Source organism: Ambystoma mexicanum, chromosome 8 (assembly GCF_040938575.1).
Source record: "Ambystoma mexicanum isolate Mex_15411 chromosome 8, UKY_AmexF1_1, whole genome shotgun sequence".
Lineage (NCBI taxonomy): Eukaryota > Metazoa > Chordata > Amphibia > Caudata > Ambystomatidae > Ambystoma > Ambystoma mexicanum.
This window is the reverse complement of record NC_090929.1, coordinates 624,112,993-624,122,919: the sequence shown is the minus strand read 5'-3', so window position 1 is coordinate 624,122,919 and position 9,927 is coordinate 624,112,993. Positions and strand designations below refer to the sequence as shown.

At 41.7% G+C, this 9,927-nt stretch overlaps 1 protein-coding gene across 2 annotated transcripts in view; it reads left to right on the top strand.

Moving 5' to 3' along the window:
• Positions 1–5,150: 5,150 nt before the first annotated feature.
• HP1BP3 (heterochromatin protein 1 binding protein 3) overlaps positions 5,151–9,927 on the top strand; it is a 901,708-nt gene continuing 896,931 nt past the window's right edge. The window contains exon 1 of one of the 2 annotated variants that reach the window (XM_069610338.1): positions 5,151–5,295. The gene's annotated coding sequence lies outside the window, so the exon portion shown is untranslated. The remainder of the gene's footprint in view (positions 5,296–9,927) is intronic. The other variant, XM_069610339.1, reaches the window with a different exon arrangement.

Sequence of the window (9,927 nt, the reverse complement as noted above, 5' to 3'; positions counted from 1 at the left end):
ATCTCAGTTGTGCGCTACATACTAGGCTGAGACCAAGATTTCACACATTTGAGACAAGGTACACATTTGAGACATCCTGTCACTGTACCCTGTGGCTTCTTATGACTTCTAAAGAAAACTGGAGGGAAATCAGGTATGACTGTAGGCTGCGGGGGAGAAAACCTGACATTTTATATTAAAAGCACAACGAAAATAGGGCTCGCGCACTTGGGGTGGATGTGGGCACACTATTCTCTGGATCATTCAACACTTCGCACTACACGGTGATTCTGAGACAGTGGAGAATAAAAGTCAAAGGAAAATACAACCTGACTTCACAGTTCAATACAGTTAGTAATCTAATTTTAATAAAAAGACATTCAATATTAAAACCTATTACATATAAACTAACATCTAAAATCTAACGTATAAAAACTAACAAGGTGACTGATGCTTCCAAAGTAAAGTGCTAAGTGCTAATTGCCAAATGGCTAATAAAGCGCAAAGTGCATAATAAAACTGTATCTCTTGAGTATGTTGAGAACTCCAAATGCATAAATACATATGAACATAGTTATACAGTTTTCAACACATACAATCTTCAGCTTCGAATAAACAAAAACCACACATAGTACATAAATTGAGACCTTTTTTGTTAGGTGTCTCTAAATCATGATGCCCTAGTCAAAGAGTACCTAAAGTGCATCAAAAGAGTACTGTTGCTACAACAAACACTTCATAATAGTATCTGTAAAAAAGCCCAACATGTTTCATTCATGTCATCCTTTAGGTTAGTAATAGGAACTTCTTCAGGGATAGATGTATGGGGGTCAGGTCAAGAATTGCTCCCAGCCCAAGTTGAGATGGTAGCTGTCAGAGCTTGAAAAAACAGAGGTTGTCTCAGATAGTGTGGAGTCTAAGTCAATAATTCTTAATGGACAATTCATGGAGATATATGCCCATATTATCTTGGTGTAAATACAAGAAAGTAGATCCAGGCCACACCGTCTCTTAGTGTCGGTAAGCAATCCTTTAGGTACTGCAAAGAATCATAGTATCGTAGTCTCCAATGAGCACCAACTGAAGCAACATGCCCTGCCTTCCTAATCAGAATCCACAGTTATGACGTTCTATTGGTGGATAAACTATGCGAGTTCCGCAAAATCAAAAGGAGGGCCACTAGTCTTGAACATCAGCAGGCTAAAGCATTAATCCATGCAGCAACCAGAAATTACCAATCATGGGTAGCATCACATCGCCTGAAGCTATACCAGCAAGATTCCGAAGCAATGCTAAAAGCAATGTGTGGGAAGAATGCTAGAGAATTCTGGTCACTCATGAGAACAACTCCTCCTATTGGTGAGGACTCCCTTTTGAACAGCATAGGAGAACCCATTTGGACTAATCATTTTAAGACTCTCTTTCAGCTTCCTTCTAGTCCAACTACAGAAAGACCAGAAGCGTCCGTTACCTCTTGGGTGAAACCCAATGACCAAGAAGAGATTGCCGCCCTAATTAAGAAATTAAAGAACTCTAGAGCCCCGGGGCCGGACGGCATAACCAACTTGGACCTCAAGGCTCACCCAGAGGAATGGGCAGACTTTATAAGTAAAGTCTTCACCAGATGCGCAGAGACAAAATCCATCCCGACATCATGGACGCCTGCAATAGTAGTACCAATTTTCAAGAATGGAAACAACGGCGTTCCATCAAATTATCACCCGATCGCGTTGCTGGACCCCATCGGGAAAGTCTTCGGCTCACTATTTGTTGTATCCCTCAGGAGGCAGTGGTCTCTTGGGCACCGTTGGTCCCGTGTCCGCATTGCTTCCATTTCCCCATCCAAGATGGCAGGGGTTAGTGGCTGCAGCATTCCAGCTCTGCAAAACGTCTCACACGCCAGGGTTCCGCCCCCTCTGCAGGAACCTGTTTATCAACTCTCCTGGACAATGCGCAGATGCGTTGCTACTCCTGAGAACCAACGCTTTCATTCCCGCCATAGCTACACCACAACACGCAACACTTTTCGAGCTGTGCTGGACGGCGCTGCTCCTCCCAGCCCGGCTCGTGTATTCCCTCGAGTTCTGCCCTCCGACTTCACTAAACGAAGGAATAGACATTGTTTGGGTACGTACATTTGTAGCCGCTGCCATTTTGGGATCCAAGGGTGGTGGCTTCTAATCACGTAACCATCTTTGCCCTTTTTACATAACTCTCGATATACTGACTCTCGCAGCCTCCAGCTGTTACCAAAATCTCCTGCGAGTCAACAACACCGCCATTCCCCTCTCGCCAAAACCAAAGACACAAATTCAGTTACACCAAGACTATATTGAGATGCTTACTATGTCCATAGGTCTTTCTTCTATAAAACGTTTCCTTTTCATTAAGATAGCAACAGCTCTGCAGGTTCAGAACACGGCATTCAAGGGATTAGGCTTCTCGCCTTCTACACCACTTCTATGAGGGTACTGATGCTTTATCACTCTACTTCAATCCTTACCTTGTTCTATCTCTCCTCCTTAAAGTAACCGGATTCCCTTGTTTTTTCACACTCTGTGTTAGACCTCGTATTCTTGAAATCCAATTGGACTCACGCCCAGCTCTTCACGACTAAAAGAACAGCACTACACCCTGGAGCTGACAGGGTTTTTTTCTCCAGAGGGTTTCCCTGGAGCATCCCTTTTCTTCTGGCCATTTAAGTTGTGGAAGAGAAGGGGGTGTTACAGGTGGGCTTCTCATAGTCGTCTCATCTTGAACAACAGGAAAGGTCGGTGGTTTTTACTCTATTGGTGTTTGCAATGTTTAGATAACAAGGTTTGTTACAGTTTATTACACTATTGCTGAGGAAATTCCAAACATGGGCAAACAACGCTCCTTGTGGTGATCATTTTCAATCGGGCTTTAAAAAAAACACTGGAACCACAACGAACATCTTAACATTAAGTACCCTAAAAAGTAAGGTGATGGAAGGAGGCCTGAGACTGTTCGTCACATTTATCGACCTAACACAGGCGTTCAACCAGGTTGATAGAGCTAGACTCTGGGACAAACTCTCTGGATGGCACTGCCCTAAAGAAACCCCTGAATCCATAAAAGCACTTTACGCCAATACGACAATGAGAGTACACCTAAGCCAACAGGGAATCCTATCAGCGGAAATTCCAAAGCTAAGAGGACTAAAGCAAAGATGCCCCCTGGCCCTGGCCCCCTTCTTGGCCTACTTAGGGGATTAGAAGTTCACAGAAGACAACATCAGATCTTTTCCCCCTAAACTAGCCCAGACAAAAATCAGTCGATTACTGTACGCTGACGATTTAATTCTATTCGATAATACACCAATAGGTCTCCAGCGACAACCACAGCCTACAATACATAACCAAAAACAACCTGGAAATTAACAAAGGAAAAACTAAAGTTATGGTTCTAGAAAAATCAGCCAGGAAGTCAGAAAAACTAAAGTGGTCTCTTCAAAACCCTGAAATAGAAAAAGTCAAAGACTTAAAATATCTTGGAGTATCTCTGGATAGCTCGAAACAAGAAACAACAATACAACGTATTCTCCATGAAAAAATCAGAAAATTGGCAACGCAGGGAAGAGCTATTAATAGGAAATTTGCCTGTTTTTCCACTATTCCGGCAATAAACTTTTACAAAATGAAAGTTGTGCCAACGATCATCTGCGGGGCCAAGGCAATGCCGACAACACCCAGAGCAATATGGCCGAAACTAGAGGCATACTTTTGGAGGACGGTCCTGGGACTTCCAAAATCCACCCCTGTGGCTTCAATTAGATGCGAGCTTAGCCTTCTTTCCTTCCTGCAACTCGTTGATGCTATTCAGGAAATGCCTGATGCCAAACATTACCCTAATATACAACCTGATAAATAGAGAAATGTTGGGAACAAATTGCAAAATGCTCAAAATCTGGAGAAACGACCACCTAGTCCCTTTGAACTCAATTCAGTGATGAAGATGAATTGATTAAGAACCCGGTAAAAGTTATAAAGAAGTTCAAAGAACTAGATTGGACTACAACTTTAGATGTAGCTGCAACCAACAAACTTACGATCCACCTGCCACACAACAAGACAAAGTTGAACGAGTTACAAGGATTCATCAAGAAATTTCCCAGCAGACCAGTGCATAGCCTTCTCTTGAGAGCCAGACTCAACATCTTAGAAACCAACGAAATGTTGGCCCTTAGAGGCCTTTCTCCAACAAGTAACTGCCGGCTATGTAACAGCAAAGTTGAAAAAGAGACCATACGCCATCTGCTTCTGTCATGTCCAGCTACCTTGCAGGTGAGAACCCAATACCTGAAGCACTTCTTCACAAACCCATTACTAATGGATGAAAAAACATGGTGGCTCAGGATGATTGGTGATGACAGGACCACCTGGTTAACAACTGCTACGTTTCAAATCCTGCAACACATCATGACAACTATGATGAACCTGCCTACCTCGACTCAATACGATATGGGGGAAACACTCATGAGACTTGAAAGACTTAATGCATAAGGCAACGGAGAGTTGCGCTGAGATTGGATTAGACTGCAGCCTTTTTCTTCTTTTGTAAAAATCTTTTTCTTTTGATTAAAGCAAAATAAAAATAAATGTATTGGATGCAGTCTTAAAAATTAATGAATTTTTATTTTTTTATGCTGATAGTTTGGGATGAATGAGTGCAATGGTTTATGTGGATGTTTCGCTTTTTAAAGAATTATGTTAAGTTGATTTGAAATGGATATTTTGTTTTGTTTGTAAAAGGTTTAGTTATTAATAAAAACCACATGACAAAAAAAATAACAATATCAATTTAATTAATCACCTTGGTAAAATATATATTTCAAAATGGCTTTAGTTCATAACATTAAGGTTGGTGCATCCTTAAGATATCAGTATCTTCTGCTCGGTCTAAAATAAAAAGGGGCATAAGTAACCGCCCGGATCCCAGTTTGCTGTGTTATCGTTCTATACTACCGATATACTGGCGAAAAAACGTAAAAGCCAATTGTATCAGAACGGTGTGGTTGTTTTTCTAATATCAATAACAAATAATTTATAATACGAAAGAACGAAAGCCGGGGGAATAGCTGCTAGAGGAGGCAGAGGGGTGTGATTGCGTTCGAGAACGCGCTTTAGGAGGCGGGTTAATAGTGCGAGCGCGCAAAATTAAAGGGGGCGTGTCCCGTTTGTTGTAGGCGCGCGTTTGGTACAGATAGCTGAGGTATTACAGAGAAGCACTGCGCTTGCTCCTTATGAGAAGCGGGATAAGAAGATCACCGATTGGGATTCGAAATCAATTAGAAAGGTGAGGTGAAAGCGAATGCTTTGTTACGGTGAATCGGTCATGAGCGGGATTGCATTAGGCCCGTATTTTTAGTTACGCCCGCTGCTGTTGACAAGGTTTAGGATTCAGTTGTCTCTCCTGCACAGCGATCACCCCCCCAACCCGCCCGCTTGACAGTCCGTTGTGTTTGTGTTACTGTGGCGCATGCGCAGTTTCCTATCTGCTAGGTTTAGCATTTTGTGGGATGGTTTTGTTTTCCCCAATGTTTCAAAAGCTGTATGGTGATGTTGATTGGGTGAAATGGAGTTGTTAAATGTCCGTGATTGGCTGAGATGTGTACCTGGAACACGCGGGAAGGCGTAGATTGGCTGCGGTGTGCAAGCTCAATGTGACCCCGCCTTCCCTCTTTGTTTGCTTTCCCTTGCTGATCTGCGTTTATAGGCTGAGCTGTTGCTTCGTTTTCTTGTTCTAGGCGATGCGGTGTTTGGAATGGGATACTGAAAGGAATCCGTTTCTTTTGCCTTTCTCTTACATACCACCGAACCTGACCGTGTATTAATCACTGATGCGCATCACCGACGCACTTCCTTCCAATGTGTTCAACATGCGCATCTGCGTAGAAGCCCTAGTTTGTGTAGCGTACACTGTGGCTGGCTGCCAAATATGCAATTTTACGTTAATTTGGGTATGCACGTAGCGTGTGCTGGTTTTGTATTTTTTTTTTTTGCGTTATCGCTCAACAGACCGAAACAGTAAAGCTGTTCGTTATATCCTCGTAAATCTTAATCGTCCTTGAATTTAAATGAGATTTTCTTTTTAAAAGTATTTGCTAGATGCTGCAGGCAGCAGTGGTGCATATTGACTGAAATAAGCGCGGCTTGAGGCTGCACCTTTCTAGCATCGCCATTTTTCGAAATGTGTATTTATTTTCTGGTTTAAGTAAGCCAGAATCAGTCAACCCGTTGTGATCAGCGCGAAAATGTATATAAATTCTTTCCCCCTTTTAGTCTTTTGTTTTGAAGACGTAGTGTTCTGTCCTGAATTGCAATGTTTTTCTTCCCTGACGTTTAGTCTGTCCAGCGTCCATAAATCCTAAGGCACCGTTAGAACCTGCATTTGCTTTTCCGGGTACAACCACCATCTTGCTTTTTTTTCTTTTCTTCCTCCCACGTAAAACAAACGTGATGCAGATTTCCATCTTCGACCTTTCTCGTTTTTATGCAGTCCTGTGGGGGTATTTAATGTGCGTGTTAAGGGCATGACATTCCGAACGTGTTTTCTCGTTGGAGGGGAGTTGGAAGCAGCCATTGTAGCTGGCGGTTTCCCCTGCATACATCTAGGCCATGTTCATGTGTAAGCAGTGTCGAAACGCTCATTACTTTTTTTTTCTACAGTAAAGTGAAAGGGACAAGCCATATGGCAACGAGTAGCTATCACGTTTTACGGACATTATCGTGGATTAATGGATGCACGGAAATAGAGCACGTTATTTGTGAATTTAACGTGCGTATGCAGTGAACCTGTTTGTGTAGTATTGCAGCCACCGTTTATGATCTTTTTTTCCGCGACTATGTCTTAGTTGATGCAAACCTTGCACCCCTGTTTTTCTGGACGCGCAACCTTTCGGCTACCCTGACGTTTTTTTTTTCTACTGCTCGGTGACACCTCTATTCACTAATTGAGGAAATGCCTATTGAGGGCCAGGTTTAATTGCTTTAATATCGAACATTGGTATGACAGACTTAAGTTTCGATACCGTACTTTTTGTTTAAATATTTTTGGTCTGACTTTAATGTGCCTACCTGCACATGGATGTTGCGCTTGGATTACGTTACCGTCTGCAATGTATCATGCAAATGCATTGAATCCCCCTGGGGTTCCTCAGACTTGGATATGGTATAATCAATAAACAGTTTACCTTGGCATTGAAGGGATGTGGATACGACGTCGAGAAGGATGCTCTGAGAAAATGTGTCGCTCGTCTAAATGATGCGCTCTTCTTAATTGGTTACGTGTGTTTTCGCTGTACACGTCGTGTAAAAGGTTACTGATCTGCCTGGTGTATTTAAACCGAATATCGTGTTTCGCTGGCCACATTCTTCTCAATTAGGCAAATTGTTTTTGAAATTTGAGGCGCATACCTTAAGGTCATTGTTTGTTTATGTTGAAGGGGGAGCATCGCAAAAGTTTAGAGGTGTTCTTACATGGCGATATTTGTATTTTCATTCTTTATTTTATGCATAATGCACTTTTTTCCCGTTTCATCTAAACAGAAAAGAACGGTTTAACACAAACGCTAGAACACTATTAATTATGAACATGTTTAAGGCTTGCGTTGATTTGTGTAGACTCGGGCTGTACTCCTACGATTTTTATAAAAGGGATCCCTCATTTTCCCTTTTTATCCACCCTCCCCAAACAAGAAACCCAAAAAGAGTTTTTGGTATTGGGGCCGTGCAGTGTGGCTTGATGTGTTTAATATATGGTTGGTCTTTAATTTGTACCATTTTATATATTGAATTAAATAAGTGCATCTTGAACTGTGTTGTATTCAGTGGCATCAACACTCTGCATGCTTCCCTCGAAGCTTTGTCAAGGATTATTTATTTAGTGAGGGTGTCTATTTAACTCGCTGCCATAGCTTTTTCCTTTCCTTTTTTACATTTTAACTTCTAGAAAATGTAACCTATAACGCTAGTTGGTTGTCGAAAGCCTTTCAAAACGAGTGTTCGAATTCAAATCGAGCTTTGCACAACATAAAAGGTGTATTAACCTAGGCACAATTGATATTCATAATTGGTCAAATATTGAAGGGAAGATTGGGGGGGTAGTGTTGGGAAGCTAAGGAGGGCACATTGAGTATCCAAAGGTTGCAAAGTCGAGAGATGTCAGTTAACTTTTTAAGGCGTTTGAATTTTTAGAGTTGAACATTTTAAATTTGAAGGCACATTGCACTATGGTTTTCTGAGAACGTGTGATATCATTGTTGCATATAAGGTCTGCGTATCACATATGGCTGTTTTGGTGGCTTATTGAGTGGGAGATGTTGGTGTGGAAAGACTTGTGCAGATCCTGGGTCTTTATTTGTGCTTGCAGCCTGAAAGGACTCTAGTCTCGAGTGCCATTTTGATTCAAAGCGTTTGTGGAGTTGACATAAAATTAAAATGCAAAAAGTAGAAGAAAACGACTATTTCAACAAACCCAATTCCTCCTACATTTGAACAGCTGGATAGATTAAAAATAGTTCAGATCCTGCCGACATCATGTACCATAGATCATTAAGTTTCGTAATGGTTTGTGAAGAAGCAACCCAAAAATGTTGATCTTAATCCTGCCAATTTAGTGCACCCAACTACTAAATGTTGCAGTGATTCCAATGTTCCCGGCACCTCACAATGTGAGCAATTGTTGCGACACTATCTTCCTTTTTGGCGCGCACATACTGTACTCCTCCCCACCCCGACGAAATCGTAGAAACTGTTGTCTTGTAGCCGAAGAAGGGCATTGGAGCAAATATTTTGGCAGAGACCCAAGTGCTTTATCAGTTAACTGAAATGTCGAGTGGAGTTTATCCTCTTGTTGAGTGATGTGTTAATGCAATCCCTTTTTGTTTTAGAGCTTTCTTTACACCAATAGGATTTTCCAATAAATCCGATCGATCTTTGTTCATCACATAGAGCAAATTATCAGAATACAACACTATGGCATTTAAGAATGGAGCTGTTTTTCTCATCATGCAATTATACAGGTTTACTAACAAAGAATTTTGTTTTGGCAACAGGGTTTTTCCCACTATCCATAATACTAGACAAACCTATATCTAAATGGCAGAAGGTCCAATTCAAAGCCCTATGACTCCATGGGTAGATGAGCCCAGGACTCTCTTCCGCAGTCTGCCCTCCAGTCTCTCACACTGAATGTCATAGGCTGTTGTATCTATATCTGCTTTGGGATGACTTTGCCCACATAAAAATGCAGCAAGGGTTTGTTTGATCTGAAACTATAATTGATCTTTTTTCAATTGCACAGGTACTGTTTACAGATATTAAAGCCGAAATGGACCACCTCCTTCCTTGTCTCTATGCAGATATCGATGGACCACTTCAGCCTACTTCCTCTTTCTGCTATTATGAAATGTAGTAATGTGACATTTTTGATTTAATCAGCTCACTGGTTTTAGCATAGCTGCTCAAGGCTACTATTAGACCCTGTAGGCCCATCGATGATCCATCTGAGTGCCACATCATCCGCATAGGATAACCAACTTATTTTATGTCCCACTTTTTTTTTGTTGTTTTTGGTGCTATAAACAGCTGGCCCCAGAGCTTCATTAAAATCTGCTAAATAAACTTTGAAGACAGACGGGGCAAATATGCATCCATGCTGCAACCGTTTCGAATTCGGGGAAGGTATCTGTGAGGGATCCCTTGGCATCTAATTCTCAGACATATCCCCATGGATGTATTGGAGTATTACCAGCAGGGGAGGAGGTATACTCCATTTACTCCTAAGCAACCAACTAAGTGGAATGTCTGGAGAAATGTATTATATGGATGTGAACATCAGATGGTACATCCTTCACTACGTGTCCTGTTCCATCTTTAATTGCAGACTGTATCATTCCATTCAGGGTGGTTGATTGCCCCTTTCTGA